Source organism: Triticum aestivum, chromosome 4B (assembly GCF_018294505.1).
Source record: "Triticum aestivum cultivar Chinese Spring chromosome 4B, IWGSC CS RefSeq v2.1, whole genome shotgun sequence".
NCBI lineage: Eukaryota > Viridiplantae > Streptophyta > Magnoliopsida > Poales > Poaceae > Triticum > Triticum aestivum.
Window position 1 is genome coordinate 375309002 of NC_057804.1, and position 18871 is coordinate 375327872.

Below are 18871 nucleotides of genomic sequence, written 5' to 3' on the forward strand. Positions count from 1 at the left end.
TCATCTCCTGTTTTATCTTACTGATGTGGCTGATGATATGAACAACATGCCATGCACATTAACCAAAATAGATACAATGATTATCTTTGCCCTTCATCTATGCTTGTTATGTTGACATGGTAATCCAGTAGTGTGGTGAAGCTCCCCGCATTATGAACAATGCCAAATTATGCTATTGATATTTTGAACTTACTCTTTATTTTTCTAATTTGAAATTGGATGGAATTGATAGCGCAGTTATCATCTTTGTTTATACATGTGCAAAACATGTCATCTCTCTGCTTGTTTCAGGGTGATATGCCTGATGGCATGTACAAGTCTGCTGAAGGTTGTGAGACAAACCCAACATATATTGCAGCAAAGAAGGCAAACCATCTTGAAGATAGCGAGACAACCCCAAAGTCTTGTCTTGATGCAGTGTTCAAGTTACTTGAGACTAGCAGTCAGACAAGCTCACCGAATTTGCTGTCCGAATTAGTTCGACTTCTTCAGTCCCAAGTTCTAGCAGAAAGGCATTCTGCAACTCATTTTCGACTCGAAGTCCTATCTCTAAGAAAGATTGCGGAGAACACCAATGAGAACATCATTGCTAAACAGCTGCACCTGGAAGCTATGACTGACATGCTAGGCCGGTCTCACAGCCTTGCTCGGCAGCTTGCGCAGCAGTTCCCTGCAAGGCTAACCTTTCTTGAACTATCTTGGAAGTGGTCTCGGTTCAGTATTATTTTGTTAGGCTGCAATGGTGCCCAGTTTTTGTAATCTGCTTCTTCGTTGCGCTTTACGATCACTGGTGGCGAACTTTGATGCCCAGTGGATGTAATATACCATAAATCCTTTATTGTATAGTGTAGGTTTATTATAAGTTACTATGTCGTAATTTATTTATTTTATAGAGTAGGTTTGTTCTTAATTCCTACTAGTTACTGCCATCATTCACTGTCTGAAAAAAATCTGATGTAGTCCACTAGGCCGAAACATTCGCCTCTAATAGGCCTGGTTTTTAGCGGGCCACAATTGGGTCAGCCTGCATCTTTCTTGGGCCCGAATGATTGGGGCCTTCACACTTTGCGCCAGGCCCACAACTTACTACGGGCTATATTCGGCCCAAATTTTAGTTGGGCCTTTTGTGGACCCAACGCTTAGTTTGGCCCAGGTAGCGTTGGGCCATTAACAGGCTGAATATTCTACTGGCCTGTTACGGCCCAGAAGAAACCATGGGCCTTTAGCAAGCCGAAATGCATGTTGGGCCTCAATTTTCACTAGTCGTCGACGGGCCTTCAGCAGGCTGAAATGTAGACCGGGCCTTTTTTGGCCCAGTTATATGACGGGTTGTTACCAGGCTGAAACATATCTCGGGCCTTAGTTTTCCCACTAATATCATGGGCCTTTAAGAGTCTGAAAGCTTAGTACAGGCATCAACGGGCCGAATTATACGATAGGCCTTTAACAGGCCCAAAGTCACGTTAGGCTGAACTGTTGCCACCTTTATCATGGGCCGTTAGTGGGCCGGATGTCGCGTCGGACCATATATGGCCCATGGGTAGCACGGTCCATTCCCAGGTTGAAAGACACACCGGGCTGAAATGGGCCCATGTCTACATCGGGCCTCTAGTAGGCCGAAAGTCACTGGGCTGTAATTGGGCCCAAATATTGGGCGAACAATTAACGGGCCAGATCTAGCTTCGGGCCGTAAATGGGCCATCATTAACAAGCCGTTATTGGGCTGGCCCACTAGTACCTGAGTAAGTACTACGGGCCTTTGACTGGGCCGGCCTTTTTAACCTATATGGGCCTTTGTTGGGCCCTGCCACGTATCGACGTATCATAGGCACGTCTCCTCCAATGGACGGGCGACATCTGGCCCACCGAGGAGCAGACACGTGTTTCCTCCGGCCAATGAGAATTTTACATGTGGAAAAACACCATTGGTCCAGGTTGTTAACGGGTTATCGGATCTGAAACCAGACCCGATAGCTTAACAGTGAGCCGTTACGGTGGATGCCACGTGTCAGTCACCCTTGACGAAAGCACTTCTATGACGCGCGATTTATCATCATGGAAGTGGACACTTCCATGATGATAATTTTGGTAATGTCATGGAACACTTCTATGACAGCACAGGTATGACTATCTTGATTCTGTCATGAAATCGTCATGGATGTACATGCATGACAGAAAACGTGGCCTACTATGGCAAACACGTATCATCACTGAAGTGTATTTTTTTGTAGTGTATCATCAATAGGAAGTGGGTCATCATGAACATTTTCTCACCTAGACAAGTTGTCTGCAACGGGGTTCTCAACTCCCTTTCTATCAACAATATGCAAATCAAATTCTTGTAGCAAGAGAACCCATCTAATAAGTCTAGGTTTAGCATCTTTATTTTCCATGAGATATTTAGTAGCAGCATGATCAGTGTGAACAGTTACTTTGGAATCAACGATATAAGATCTGAACTTGTCACAAGCAAAACAACTGCTAAAAATTCGTTTCTAGTAGTAGCATAATTTCTTTGGGCACTGTCTAGAGTTTTATTAGCATAATAAATAACATTTAATTCCTTATCAACTCCTTGTCCTAGAACAGCACCAACAACATAATCACTAGCATCACACATAATTTCAAAGGGTAAATTCCAATCAGGTGGTTGAACAATAGGTGCAGAAATCAAGGCTTTCTTAAGTATTTCAAATGCTTCTACACAATCATCATCAAAAACAAAAGGAACATCTTTTTGCAAGAGATTAGTGAGAGGCTTAGAAATTTTAGAGAAGTCTTTAATAAACCTCCTATAAAAACCAGCATGACCAAGGAAACTTCTTATACCTTTGATATCCGTAGGACACGACATTTTTTCAATAGCATCAACTTTAGATTTATCAACTTCAATACCTCTTTCGGAGATCTTATGCCCCCAGACAATACCTTCATTAACCATAAAGTGGCACTTCTCCCAATTCAAAACAAGATTAATTTCTTCACATCTCTGCAAAACTCGATCAAGGTTGCTTAAGCAATCATCAAAAGAAGTTCCGTAAGCGGATAAATCATCCATGAAAACCTCAACAATCTTTCCACAAAAGTCATAGAATATAGCAGTCATACATCTTTGAAAGGTAGCAGTTGCATTGCATAAACCAAAAGGCATACGTCTATAAGCAACAGTACCGAAAGGGCAAGTAAAAGTGGTCTTTTCTTAGTCCTCTTTCGACATAAGTATTTGAGAAAAACCATAATAACCATCTAGGAAGAACAAATGTGTATGTTTGGACAACCTTTCTAGCATTTGATCAATAAAAGGTAGAGGGTAATGATCTTTTCTAGTAGCTTTGTTTAATTTTCTAAAGTCAATTGCCATTCTATAACCTGTAACAATTCTTTGTGGAATCAATTCATTCTTATCATTAGGAACAACAGTAATACCTCCTTTCTTAGGGACACAATGAACATGACTTATCCATCTACTATCAGCAATAGGATAAATTATACATGCTTCCAAAAGCTTTAATATTTCGTTTCTTACCACTTCTTTCATCTTAGGATTTAACCGTCGTTGATGATCAACAACTGGTTTAGCATCAAGCTCCATATTAATTTTGTGCTGACATAGAGTGGGACTAATGCCCTTACGATCATCAAGAGTATATCCAATAGCAGCACGGTGCTTCCTCAGAGTTTTCAATAATTTCTTTTCTTCATGCTCTGAAAGGCTAGCACTAATAATAACAAGATTTATCTTCTTATCATCAAGGTAAGCATATTTCAAGGTATCAGGTAAATGTTTAAACTCAAACACGGGGTCACCCTTGGGTGGAGGAGGATCCCCAAGAATCTCAACAAGCAAATTGTGTTTCAAAACAGGCATTTGATTAAAGAATATTTCATCTAATTCCTTCCTTTCATTCATAAACATATCATTTTCATGGTCTAGCAAATATTCTTCTAAAGGATCAGTGGGAGGCACAGCAATAGAAGCAAGACCAATAATTTCATCCTTACTAGGCAATTCTTTATCATTGGGTTGTCTACGAAGGCTAGAGAAGTTAAACTCATGAGACACATCCCCGAACTTATAGTAACAATTTCTTTTTCACAATCTATCTTAGCATTGATAGTGTTCAAGAAAGGTCTACCAAATATAATGGGACAAAAACCATCTTGTGGGGAACCAAGAACAAGGAAATCAATAGGGTATTTTTATTTCCCACACAAGTCTTCAACATCTCTAACAATCCCAATTGGTGATATAGTATCTCTATTGGCAAGCTTAATAGTAACATCAATATCTTCTATCTCAGCAAGTGCAATATCATTCATAATTTCTTGATGTAAAGTAAAAGGAATTGCACTCACACTAGCACCCACATCACATAAGCCATGATAACAATGATCTCCTATTTTAACAGAAACAACAGGCATGCCAACAACAGGTCTATGCTTATCTTTTATGTCGGGTTTAGCAATTCTAGCAGCTTCATCACAGAGATAAATAACATGCCAATCAATATTATCGACCAAGAGATCTTTAACCATAGAAATACTAGGTTCAACTTTAATTTGTTCAGGGGGTATAGGTGTTCTAGTATAACTCTTACGAACCATAGTTGAAGCTTTAGCATGTTCCTTTATTCTAACCGGAAAAGGTGTTTTCTCAATATAAGCAGTAGGAACAATAGGATCAACATTATAAGTAATAGTTTCTTCCTCAACTTTAATAGGTTCTACTACTTTTGCTTCAATGGGATGATGATATTTAAACCACTTCTCATTAGGGAGATCAACATGAGTAGGAAATGATTCACAGACCGAAGCTACTATCTCAGAGTCAAGTCCATATTTAGTGCTAAATTCACGAAAAGCATCAGTATCCATAAAGGATTTAACACAATCAAACTTAAGGTTTATACCATACTCCTTACCCTTGTCGAGTTCCCAATCTTTAGAGTTGCATTTAATTCTTTCCAATAAATCCCATTTGAATTCGATAGTCTTCTTCATAAAAGAACCAGTACAAGAAGTATCGAGCATGGTTTGATCATTACGAGAAAGCCTAGCATAAAAGTTTTGAATAAAATTTCTCTTGGGAGCTCATGATTGGGGCATGAATATAACATTGACTTAAGCCTCCCCCAAGCTAGAGCGATACTTTCTCCTTCACGAGGCCAAAAATTATAAATATAACTCCGATCACGATGAACCAGATGCATAGGATAAAATTTCTGATAAAATTCCAATTTCCATGATCCAATATCATCACATAGCCTATACCTTGTCAATGTGTTCTACTTCAAAGATAAAGGGAAGACCTTCTTATTGACCTCATCCTCGAGAAAACCTGCAAGCTTAAATAATCCACAAACTTCATCCACATAGATTAGGTGCATATCAGGATGTAATGTTGCATCTCCTGCATAAGGATTAGCTAGCAGTTTCTCTATCATACCCGAAGGAATTTCATAATAAATATTTTCAGTAGGTTCAGTAGGTTGAGGGGCAACTCTTTGCTCTTCTAGACAGGGTGAAGATACCCCAAACAAACCCCTCAAAGTATTATTTTCCATAGTAACAAGTGATGTTAAGTTTTAGCACACTATATAAATGTTTCCTTACCAAATTCCACTTACCAAAGGTGCTTCACTCCCCGGCAACGGCGCCAGAAAAGAGTCTACATGACCTAGAAGTATAGGGGATCTATCATAGTCCTTTCGATAAGTAAGGGTGTCGAACCCAACGAGGAGCAGAAGGAAATGACAAGGGGTTTTCAACAAGGTATTCTCTGCAAGCACTGAAATTATCGGTAGCAGATAGTTTTGTGATAAGATAATTCATAACGGGTAACAAGTAACAAGTGTAACTAAAGTGCAGCAAGGTTGGCCCAATCCTTTTTGTAGAAAAGCACAAGCCTGGACGAACTCTTATATAAAGCAAAGCGCTCCTGAGGACACATGGGAATTATTGTCAAGCTAGTTATCATCATGATCATATGATTCGCGTTCGTTACTTTGATAATTTAATATGTGGGTGGGCCGGTGCTTGGGTGCTATCCTTACTTGGACAAGACTCTCACTTATGATTAACCTCTCTCGCAAGCATCCGCAACTAGGAAAGAAGAATTAAGATAAATCTAACCATATCATGAACCATATGGATCCAAATCAGCCCCTTACGAAGCAACACATAAACTAGGGTTTATGCTTTTGTCACTAGCAACCCATCATCTACTTATTACTTCCCAATGCCTTCCCCTAGGCCAAAATAATGGTGAAGTGTCACGTAGTTGACGTTCACATAACACCACTAGAGGAGAGACAACATACATCTCATCAAAATATCGAATGAATACCAAATTCATATGATTACTTATAAAAATACTTCTCCCATGTCCTCAGGAACAAACGTAACTACTCACAAAGCATATTCATGCTCATAATCAGAGGAGTATTAATTATCATTAAGGATCTAAACATATGATCTTCCACTGGATAAACCAACTAGCATCAACTACAAGGAGTAATCAACACTACTAGCAACCCATAGGTACCAATATGAGGTTTTGAGACAAAGATCAGATACAATAGATAAACTAAGGTTTCAAAGGAGATGGTGCTAGTGAATATGTTGATGGAGATTGACGCCCTCTCGATGAGAGGATCGTTGGTGATGACTAGGGCCTAGTGATGACGATGGCTTCGATATCCCCCTCCGGGAGGGAAGTTTCCCTAGCAAAACAGCTCCGCCGGAGCCCTAGATTGGTTCCGCCCAGGTTCCACCTCGAGACGGCGGTGCTTCGTCCCGAAAGCTTCCTCTTGATTTTTTTTCCAGGTCAAAACACACCATATAGCAGAAGATGAGCACCGGAGGCCTGCCAGGTGGGCCACAAGGCAGGAGGGCGCGCCTAGGGGGGTAGGGCGCGCCCCCCACTCTTGTGGATGCCTGGTGGGTCCCCTCTAGTATTTTATTCGCCCAATATTTTTTATATATTCCAAAATAGTTCTCCGTAAATTATAGGACTTTTGGAGTTGTGCAGAATAGGTCTCTAGGATTTGCTCCTTTTCGATCCAGAATTCCAGCTGCCGGCATTCTCCCTTCTTCATGTAAACCTTGTAAAATAAGAGAGAAAAGGCATAAGTATTGTTCTATAATGTCTAATAATAGCCCATAATGTAATAAATATCAATATAAAAGCATGATGCAAAATGGATGTATCAAATGCGAATAGAATATTAGAGAAGAGCACCCCATTATGCAATGGTAGAGAAAGTAATGCAGATAAGGTTCAAGATAGTGAGACAACCCTGTTGGTCTCCAAGAAAGATGATAAAAACTATCTTGTAGACAGTGAGACAACCCCAAAGTCCTCTGTTGATGTAGTGTTTGAGTTACTGCCCACTACCGCTGGCACAAGCTCTTCAAACTCGCTGCCTGAATCACTTCGACTTCTTCAGTCTCAGCTACAAGCTGAAAGGCATTAGTCAGTTGTGTTGTGCCAAGAAGCTGAAGGACCGAGGAAGTCCCTGCAGAATTTAGATGCATACTTTCTGGTGCTACAGCAAGCGCTAGACGATTTTAGCGCCAAACAAGAGAAAACTAATAAGCTTGCTAAGCTTCTTGCCAGCATGGTGGGTATTCAGGATATCATTTCTTGAGCTCTTCTGAAGTGGTTTTAGTTTTGTACTTGTTTTGCTGCCGCGTTTATTTTCACTGGTGGCCAATTTAGACGCCCAGTGTATGTAATATGCTTCTTTGTTCACTATATTTGCACTGGTGGAGAACTTTGATGCCCGGTGGATGTAATATTTGTAATAGCCGTAATAGCCTAGCGTAAGTTGCTTGCTTATTTATCTCCTTATTGTCTTGTTTATTTTTTCCTTGTAGTCGCTGTAGTTCTTTTTCCGCGGTAACATTTTTATTTAGTATTAGGCCACAATAATCATGGGCAACATACGGACCGTTGTAACCATGGTCCTGCTGCCTGCTGTAGTGGGCCTCCTAAGGCCTTCTACGATTTGTAGATTCAATGGGACTTCTACGGGCCTTATGATCAATTGGCTAAACGGTCGTACTTTCATGGACAATGAACGGACCGCAATATGGGCCATAAACGGGCTATAATGGGAATCATCTATTTATGGGCCGACCATAACGGGCCGTTAATAGGCCCATGTGTACAACGGGCTCAATTCCATCGGCAGGCATAACGGGTCGTTAATGGGTCATATTTGATGATGCTATGAAAATGGCCTAACGGATTAAAGGTCCACAAACGGGACGACTTTAACCATGAGCTGAATTTGTCCCACAAGCGGAACAAGCCAGTAACGGACCGTACGTAATCGAATGCCGGAAGCCCAATAATAAATGGGCCCTTAGAAGTCCGAAAGATAACACGGGCTGAAATGGCCCAATAGAATAATGGGTCGTTAATGGGTATAAAGCAATATACTATTCATTATGGGCCAGTTTCACCATGGGCCATTTATGGGCCAAGATTTACAAAGGGCCTCATATGGGCCGAAAGACGTCATGGGCCATACATGGGCCGGAAGTTACAACGGGCCAGAATCATATTGGACGGCCCATATGGCACTACTGGGCCTAATCCGGAGATAGGGTATAACGGGCCGTGAGTTAGCGGGCTGTAAATGGACTGTATGCGAACATATCGTTAACAGGGCTTCCATGGGCTGGGCCACTACCTTTTGACTAAGTCAAAAGGGCTAGCCTTTTGACCTGAATGGGCCACTATTGGGCCGAGCAACGTTTCGACGTATCATAGGCGTGTCCCGTCCATTCGTTGGATGACATCTGTCCCAGCACTGAGTTGACACGTGGATACTCCGGCGAATGAGAATTTTACACATGGAAAATCCCCATTGGTTAGGGTTGTTAACGAGTTGTCGGATCCAAATCGGAACTCGATAGCTTAACGACAACCCGTTATGGTGGATGCCACGTGTCGGTTACCCTTGACGAAAACTTCCGTGATCATAATTTTGGTATTGTCATGGAACACTTCTACGACAGCATAGGTATGACTATCTTGATTCTGTCATAAAATTGTCATGGATGTACATGCATGACAGAAAACGAGACCCACTATGACAAACACGTATCATCACGGAAGTGTTTTTTTGTAGTGTTGGGGTATCTCTTCCGTTTGTTGTTGTTCCATGTCGTGTCTCTCCCGAGCCTTTCCTTGGTCTTCGCTTTTTGCATAAGCCTTCCTTTCTCCATCTTTGCTCCTGCATGCTGTCGCCTGCGCAGTACTACCGCCTTCCTCCCCGATAGTACCGCCTGAGTGGTACTACCCAGCCTCCTGTCGTGGGTTAGTACCAAGGCGGTACTACCGCTCCCCGAGTGGTACTATCGCTTAGTGAGTGGGAGTGGGAGTTATCAGTCGGGGCAAGGGGAGTGTTCTTTCTCCCATACCCATTCACTCTCGCCTCCTCTCCCATCTCTCTCTCTCTCTCTCTCACACACACACACACACACACACTCAGGCGACGAACAGGCAGTGGAGGGCCGCCGCTTTTGAGCCGTCTTCCACGATTCCGTCCAGTGGGATTGATCCCCCCGTCTCATCTTACCATGGATGTCGGTATTGCCCCCGTTCTTCTCCTTTCTGGTTCTAGTTTTTGGATCTAGGTTTTAGGGCAATACCCATTGCATCCTTTGATTTTTGGCCAAATCGGGGCATGAGTAGGGCGTAGAAGACTACCAGAATAGGTAGATGGACATTTGAGCAATGAATATTTGAATTTGGCATCTCCGGTACTTCCAGATTTTGAGGCGGATGTGTTCAGCCCGCTGACTCTCGCCACGAGCAGTACTACTGCTTGCCCCCGAACACCACTACTGCCTGTAGGCGGTACTACCGCTCCGGGTGCGCGGTACTATCGCCCGGAACTGCCAACTTCAACTACTCCTTGTTCACACTTCCATCCCTTTTGGTTCCTCTTGTCTTTGGCTTATGCAAATGTTTTACTCCTGCTTTCCTTCATGCTTTTGTGTGTGTGTGTTCCAGGTGGTAATATTTCCGAGCATCAGACTCGTCGCAAGAATCCCGCCCGTACCGGTGGCTCCAAGCGCTAACGTTCTGCCAATGTGCCACTTGGTGGCACCATGACAGAAGTGGCTACGTGCCTGTGAGTGGCTCCAGTGAGCATCCAAGACAGAGAGTCAAAGTGACTGCTACCAAGAACAAGGGGCCCAAGGGTGCTCATCAGATGCCTGCCCAAGAGTTCTGTTTGGTGTGTAAGTGCAATCTGTACCGGGAGCCTCAGGAAAACATTAAAACTACTCCCAAAAGCATTATTATGCATAAGAACATTATAAATAATAGTAGGAAAATATGATGCAAAATGGAGGTATCAACTCCCCCAAGCTTAGACCTCGCTTGTCCTCAAGCGAAAACCGAAATCGAAAAACATGTCCACATGCTTAGAGAGAGAGAGAGGTGTAGATAAAAACAAAATATGGACATAGAAGCATCATGATAATATAACAGCAAAGAAATATAAAACTTTATCAAATAACTTTTATCATATAATTTTTCATGAACAAGTAACAATTCATCACAATATCGAAGTATAAAGCATAAACACAATTGAAAACCAACAAACTATGTTCTCAGCCCACACAAGATGAATTTGATGATATTGAGAAGCTCACATTGCTTAGTCTCGAGTTCACTTGGAGTGTTGAAGATGATCCAATTAGGCCGGTGATACTACATGAAATGAAGAAGATCAAGAGTGGGAATGAGCTAGTGGAAGAAATAAGGAAGATTGAGAAGAACATCAACGCTGGCAGCACTATTTCTTCACAGCGAGAGCTGAGTATTTCTGGGATTTCCATTGATACTTGTGAGGTTTCAATGCCTTCACATCCAGCTGAGGAAGATAGTAAGAGCCTTGAGGAAGAGATACCTCAGATTCAAGAAGATGTGCTTGAAGACAAGGAACAAGATGATCCAGAGCTCGACTACCCAAGTGATCAAGTTGAAGATCCAATGTCTATCCTTCCTGAAGAAGTAAAAGACGCTATTGTAGTTGAAGATGAAGAACCAGAGAATCATTTGCCAATTGTCATTCAAGAGTGTGATATTGTAGGTTTATCTAACCCTCTTGATGACATGCTCCCATATGAATTGTTTGCTACTACCTTACATTGCATGATGCCGTCTGGTAAAGTAGATTTTAAAAAGTATTTGCTTGGATGTGATGATATATACCCTGTTAGTGGCATTACTCTCATTTGTGATGATCACACTTATTTTCCTCATGCCAAACCTATGCTTAATGATAAATATAATCTTAATGCTAGTGTTGAGCTTGTTGATTCCTATCACCATAAACATGTGCTTTATAGCTATGCTTATGTAATTGGATATTTGATTGATGACTTGGAGGGTATTATCCCTACCGCTTGCATCATCTCTTTTGTGGAGTGTACTTTCAGGTTTTTGCTTCTGCATCGTTCACTTCATGCTGACCAGGTTCGAGGTGACATTACTCGGGACCCTGGTGGACTCAGAGCATGGGGATGAGGAGAAGCAAGGAGCACACATGAAGAAGAGTGAAGCTAGAGCATGCACGAGGAAGCAAAGGAGAGGAGCTGCAATTGGTGAGGTGATCGAGCGAGTGCTACATCATCAAAGCCCGGTGAGCTGTTTCATGACCCATTTTGAAATCATCATCCATTGATGCTTGCTGAATTAAATTGTTTTTTGGGTTGATTGTGCCATTTCTTAAATGTTGTCCCACTGAATTTCACCTTTGACATATGGTGCTTGATGAGAATATGCGAACTGATTGTTGAATGCCTTGTAAACTAGTGATCTACACAATGCTTGCTTTGCTGAAAGTAGTGAAGGCTACTAGTTTTGAGTGCTCAAATCCCTAGTACACTAGAAAACTTAATCATTTTCTGCTTTTACATTGATACACCTAGATCATTAAGTGTCAGATGCTGAGTTTGTGCCTAATGTGTTCCCATTCAGAGCAATCACTCACCACTATGGACTAGCATGCTATGTTCCTTGGATCGGTAGTATGTGAACCAGACCTGGATGAGTGATGATTCTTGTTTCCTTTTTGTATTCATTTGTTAAATAAGTAATAGTGAATAAATAATTATCCGATCTTACCTAACACTAGCATGTCATGTTCCCTGGATCGGTGGCTTGTGAAATCTGGTTGGATCGGATGGGAGTTAATTATATTAAAAAATGCTATAATTGTCGAACCAGGTGTATACCATGTTCTCTGGATCTGTGGTATGTTCCTTTGGGGAGACAAATTAAAAAACTAATAATTGGTCAAGCCAGGTGTATACCATGTTCTCGGGATCGGTGGTATGTTCCTTTGGTGAGACCGATAAAATATTATCATTGCTTCCTTCAAATTCAATAAGTGGTTCAACCACAATGTTCCTGGTAATAAGTGATCTGATCACAAGTTTAAGTTCTTTTTGTTTTTTTGGATCATGCTCTCTTTAGGAACCTTTTCGCACAATCAACATTTGAATTTGTTGATCCATTTTTATCATTGTAAAAGTTTAAAATGATTGAGTCTACTAGTATCCTATTGCTTTGTAGCACTCTTAACCTTTGCTTTTCACTAGCTAAGTCCAAAGCATGCAATGTTTGGAGATCTACTTCACTGGCACATTCTCTAGTCAGCTCACTGTTCACTGTCTAGCTCTTGTCATAGGCCTTTACTTGAGGACAAGTAAAGATTTAAGGGTGGGGGAACTTGATAAGCACATTTCATATATATAATTTTGGCATACAAATATACCATTTGTTGAGTTCTGACATTAATTCTTGCTATGAAATACTGAATACTTGAATGATAATCATATAAGAGCATGTTGACTAGTGAATTGTTTCTTTTGCAGAAAAGTGCGAGAAGGCACTATAAACTTCAAGATTCAGTCGATTGCCAAACGCGGTGAGACTTGGGGCTGGAACGAGAGAACGAGGGACCCGAGCGAGAAGAAAAGAAGTATTCAGGGGCAAGCTAATGTTGGAGGTTCATCTTGAGAAGAAAGAAAGGAAGCAGGAGGGCCAAAGTGAAAAAATGGCACATAACAGGAGGTCAAAATCCCTAGATGCCATGATTCCCAAATCGGGTCTGGCCACATCTCCCTCTCTTTCCCCTGCCTCCTTCTCCAGCACAGGCCGCCACCACAGCCAGGCCGGCGTGGGGCGCGCCACCAGCTCCACTTCGTCGCCGCACCTCCGCACTCCATGCATCCATTCGCTGCACCGCGACCCATCCACCATAACTACCACGAGTCCCTTGCTGCACCTCACGCCACCAATCTGAATCTCTTCTTCCTTCTTGCTGTTGTTCATCTCAACCTCGTTGTTGTTCATCATTGCTACTGCCCGTAGCTCTCTTCTTCTCTCTCAAACTTGTTGGTGTTGATGCCCTCAACCTCCTGCTGCTCCTCTCTTCTTGCGCTCCTGCTGTTGCCCCTTCTACCCCTACCTCGCTACTGCTCTGCTTCTTTTCCATCCCCACGCTGTTGCTCTCTACACCCCTGCTGCTGCTTCTTTCCCAGTCTTGCAATAGCCCTTCTGCATCTCCAACTTGCTACTGCTCCTCTGAACCTCTTCTCCTCCTAGTCTTGCTTCTATCTTGCCGCTTCCCTGTAGCAGTTCCTTTCCTTCACCCGCTGCTCTCTTTGTGTGTGTGTGTGTGTGCGTGTGTGTGTGTGTTCGTGTGTGTGAGATTGTGTGTGTTTGTACTTCATAAGTATTGATAGTGTGTGATGAAGAGATATGTTAATTCCAGGGACATGTAGTTGTTCTTATAATTTTGTTGATCAGTGAGAATTGGTACTGATGCTTATGACCTTCTATTTCTATGTATGAGATCTAGCCAAACCTGTCATTTTATATATTGTAATTGCTGAATAGTGTTCAGTTTTCAGTCCCTGTTTTAGCTCTAGTACCCGTGACATATATGTTCGTGATATATGTTTCATGTGGTTTCGTATTGCTGTTATGTTGATCATTTTAGTGCTAGTACTGTGTCTTGTGTAATCCAAACCATATATGATTTGTGTATGTGACTAATTGTCAGCTAGTAGCTTTTAATAATTCATATTGTTTCTTGTGAATTTGTAGAAGTGAGATGTATGAACATTTAATTTCCAGTCTCTGTGTTAACGATGTTAGTGTGAATATATATATATATATATATATATATATATATATATATATATATGTTTTTGTTGTGATATATTTCTGTCCCTGTCGTACTAGCGTGTTCCTACCTTGTCTCATACTTGCTAGTTATATATATACATATATGTGGTCTTGTCTTGTCAATTCCCCTTGTTGAGGATGTCCGTCTGTAGTTTCAATTTTCTCAAGTGATATGAAAACACCAAAAAAAGAGCGAGTTTCAATCTTAATCTCCTCGTGCCGTTTGTCATTTTATTTGTCATCATTCTAGATTTGTATTTTCTTCTTTCATCATCTAAATTCTGTCACCTAGCTTTAGCCGAGCATTGTTGCCGTCGCCTAGTCCCTGTGGAGAACACGACACTGCAGATTTGGGCGAAATACCCTGTTGTACTTACGATTGATCATTTTGGCACCGTTGCCAGGGACTAGCGTCGAGTGACTGTGTTAGGCTATAGACTAGGTTTTTCTTCTTTTTCTAGTTTGTGCCATATATTTGTGATATATCTCTAACCACTAACCCCTGCTCTAGTTAGTATCTTTTTTGTTTTCTTTTCCTTTTTGCATGTTAGAATTATCTTCTCGGTTATGGCTTACTATGCAGTTCATCAGGCTTATGCGAGCAACACTACAAACAACACGGAAAGTATTCAAGAACTGATAACTAAGATTTCCCATCAATTAGATGACTTAGCTCGGCGACGAGAAGTAGTTTTTGAGGATAGGCCTAGCTCTTATGATCCTTATTCTAGAGGCCATCCTTATGTTGCTCCTACCTGCCATATTTGTGGATTTCAGGGCCATTCGCCCGCTGAATGTCAGCGTGGTTACTCCCATCCTCCGGATTGTTTTGGCATGAGCTTCGCTCAACAGCATAGCTCATACCAAAACAATTACCCATATGGGTGGCCTGAAAACCCGAGTATGTCATATAGGAGCAACAACCCTGAGATCTCATCGTTTTCTTCTAGTAATCATATGCAGGGATTTAGGTATGAAGAGGAGAGCCACAACCATGCACCACAACAGTTTTATTCACCTCCTACTCATATACCTCAATACCAGGAGATGTGTCCAATGGAGTTAAATGGTCCTCCATTTGATCAACCAACAACTCCATCACCTTCCAAGCAATCTCTTGTGCAAGTGCCCACACAAGATGAATTTGATGATATAGAGAAGCTCACATTGCTTAGTCTCGAGTTCACTTGGAGTGCTGAAGATGATCCAATTAGGCCGGTGATACTAGATGAAATGAAGAAGATCAAGAGTGGGAATGAGCTAGTGGAAGAAGTAAGGAAGATTGAGAAGAACATCAACGCTGGCAGCACTATTTCTTTATAGCTAGAGCTGAGTATTTCTGGGATTTCCATTGATACTTGTGAGGTTTCAATGCCTTCACATCCAGCTGAGGAAGATAGTAAGAGCCGTGAGGAAGAGATACCTCAGATTCAAGAAGATGTACTCGAAGACAAGGAACAAGATGATCCAGAGCTTGACTACCCAAGTGATCAAGTTGAAGATCCAATGTCTATCCCTCCTGAAGAAGTAAAAGAAGTTGTTGTAGTTGAAGATGAAGAACCAGAGAATCATTTGCCAATTGTCATTCAAGAGTGTGATATTGTAGGTTTATCTAACCCTCTTGATGACATGCTCCCATATGAATTGTTTGCTACTACCTTGCATTGCATGATGCCGTCTGTTAAAGTAGATTTTAAAAAGTATTTGCTTGGATGTGATGATATATACCCTGTTTGTGGCATTACTCTCATTTGTGATGATCACACTTATTTTCCTCATGCCAAACCTATGCTTAATGATAAATATAATCTTAATGCTAGTATTGAGCTTGTTGATTCCTATCACCATAAACATGTGCTTTATAGCTATGCTTATGTAATTGGATATTTGATTGATGACTTGGAGGGTATTATCCCTACCGCTTGCATCGTCTCTTTTGTGGAGTGTACTTTCAGGTTTTTGCTTCTGCATCATTCACTTCATGCTGACCAGGTTCGAGGTGACATTCCTTGGGACCCTGGTGGACTCAGAGCATGGGGATGAGGAGAAGCAAGGAGCACACATGAAGAAGAGTGAAGCTGGAGCATGCACGAGGAAGCAAAGGAGAGGAGCTGCAGTTGGTGAGGTGATCGAGCGAGTGCTACATCATCAAAGCCCGGTGAGCTGTTTCATGACCCATTTTGAAATCATCATCCATTGATGCTTGCTAAATTAAATTGCTTTTTGGGTTGCTTGTGCCATTTCTTAAATGTTGTCCCACTGAATTTCACCTTTGACATATGGTGCTTGATGAGAATATGCGAACTGATTGTTGAATGCCTTGTAAACTAGTGATCTACACAATGCTTGCTTTGCTGAAAGTAGTGAAGGCTACTAGTTTTGAGTGCTCAAATCCCTAGTACACTAGAAAACTTAATCATTTTCTTCTTTTACCTTGATACACCTAGATCATTAAGTGTCAGATGCTGAGTTTGTGCCTAATGTGTTCCCATTCAGAGCAATCACTCACCACTATGGACTAGCATGCTATGTTCCCTGGATCGGTAGTATGTGAATCAGACCTGGATGAGTGATGATTCTTGTTTCCTTTTTGTATTCATTTGTTAAATAAGTAATAATGAATAAATAATTATCTTATCTTACCTAACAGTAGCATGTCATGTTCCCTGGATCGGTGGCTTGTGAAATCTGGTTGGATCGGATAGGAGTTAATTATATTAAAAAATGTTATATTTGTCGAACCAGGTGTATACCATGTTCTCTTGATCGGTGGTATGTTCCTTTGGCGAGACAAATAAAAAAACTAATAATTGGTCGAGCCAGGTGCATACCATGTTCTCGGGATCGGTGGTATGTTCCTTTGGTGAGACCAATAAAATATTACCATTGCTTCCTTCAAATTCAATAAGTGGTTCAACCACAATGTTCCTGGTAATAAGTGATCTGATCACAAGTTTAAGTTCTTTTTGTTTTTTTGGATCATGCTCTCTTTAGGAACCTTTTGGCACAATCAGCATTTGAATTTGTTGATCCATTTTTATCATTGTAAAAGTTTAAAATGATTGAGTCTACTAGTATCCTATTGCTTCGTAGCACTCTTAACCTTTGCTTTTCACAGGTAATTCCAAAGCATGCAATGTTTGGAGATCTACTTCACTGGGACATTCTCTAGTCAGCTCACTGTTCACTGTCTAGCTCTTGTCATATGCCTTTACTTGAGGACAAGTAAAGATTTAAGTGTGGGGGAACTTGATAAGCACATTTCATATATATATAATTTTGGCATACAAATATACCATTTGTTGAGTTCTGACATTAGTTTTTGCTATGAAATACTGAATATTTGAATGATAATCATATAAGAGCATGTTGACTAGTGAATTGTTTCTTTTGCAGAAAAGTGCGAGAAGGCACTATAAACTTCAAGATTCGGTCGATTGCCAAACGCGATGAGACTTGGGGCTGGAACGAGAGAACGAGGGACCCGAGCGAGAAGAAAAGAAGTATCTAGGGGCAAGCTAATGTTGGAGGATCATCTTGAGAAGAAAGGAAGCAGGAGGGCCAAAGTGAAAAAATGGCAGATCACAGGAGGTCAAAATCCCTAGACTCCCTGATTCCCAAATCGGGCCTGGCCACATCTCCCTCTCTTTCCCCTGCCTCCTTCTCCAGCAAAGGCCGCCGCCACGGCCAGGCCGGCGTGGGGCGCGCCACCGGCTCCACTTCGCCGCCGCACCTCCGCACTCCATCCATCCATTCGCTGCACCGCGACCCATCCACCATAACTACCACGAGTCCCTTGCTGCACCTCATGCCACCAATCTGAATCTCTTCTTCCTTCTTGCTGCTGTTCATCCCAATCTCGCTGCTGTTCATCTTTGCTACTGCCCGCAGCTCTCTTCGTCTCTCTCAAACTTGTTGATGCAGATGCCCTCAACCTCCTGCTGCTCCTCTCTTCTTACGCCCCTGCTGTTGCCCCTTCTACCCCTACCTCGCTGCTGCTCTGCTTCTTTTTCATCCCCACGCTGCTGCTACTCCTTCTCTCTACGCCCCTGCTGCTGCTTCTTTCCCAATCTTGCCATTGCCCTTCTGCATCTCCAACTTGCTGCTGCTCCTCTGAACCTCTTCTCCTCCTAGTGCTGCTTCTATCTTGCCGCTTCCCTGCAGCGGTTCCTTTCCTTCACCCGCTGCTCTCTCTGTGTATGTGTGTGCGTGTTCGTGTGTGTGAGATTGTGTGTGTTTGTACTTCATAAGTATTGATAGTGTGTGATGAAGAGATATGTTAATTCCAGGGACATGTAGCTGTTCTTATAATTTTGTTGATCAGTGAGAATTGGTACTGATGCTGATGACCTTCTATTTCTATGTATGAGATCTAGCTAAACCTGTCATTTATATTCTGTACTTGTTGAATAGTGTTCAATTTTCAGTCCCTATTTTAGCTCTAGTACCCGTGACATATGTTCGTGATATATGTTTCATGTGGTTTCGTATTGCTATTATGTTGATCATTTTAGTGCTAGTATTGTGTCTTGTGTAATCCAAACCATATATGATTTGTGCGTGTCACTAATTGTCAGCTAGTAGCTTTTAATAATTCATATTGTTTCTTGTGAATTTTCTATCGATGTTAGTCTCTGTAGAAGTGAGATG

General features: G+C 41.7%; 1 long non-coding RNA gene across 1 annotated transcript; it reads left to right on the forward strand.

Annotated features, from left to right (window-relative positions):
- The first annotated feature begins 13140 nt into the window (after positions 1 to 13140).
- LOC123092228 (uncharacterized) lies at positions 13141 to 18665 on the forward strand. Its single transcript, XR_006444404.1, has 2 exons — positions 13141 to 15823; positions 16214 to 18665. It is a non-coding gene; the product is annotated as an uncharacterized lncRNA (long non-coding RNA).
- The last annotated feature ends 206 nt before the right edge of the window (positions 18666 to 18871 follow it).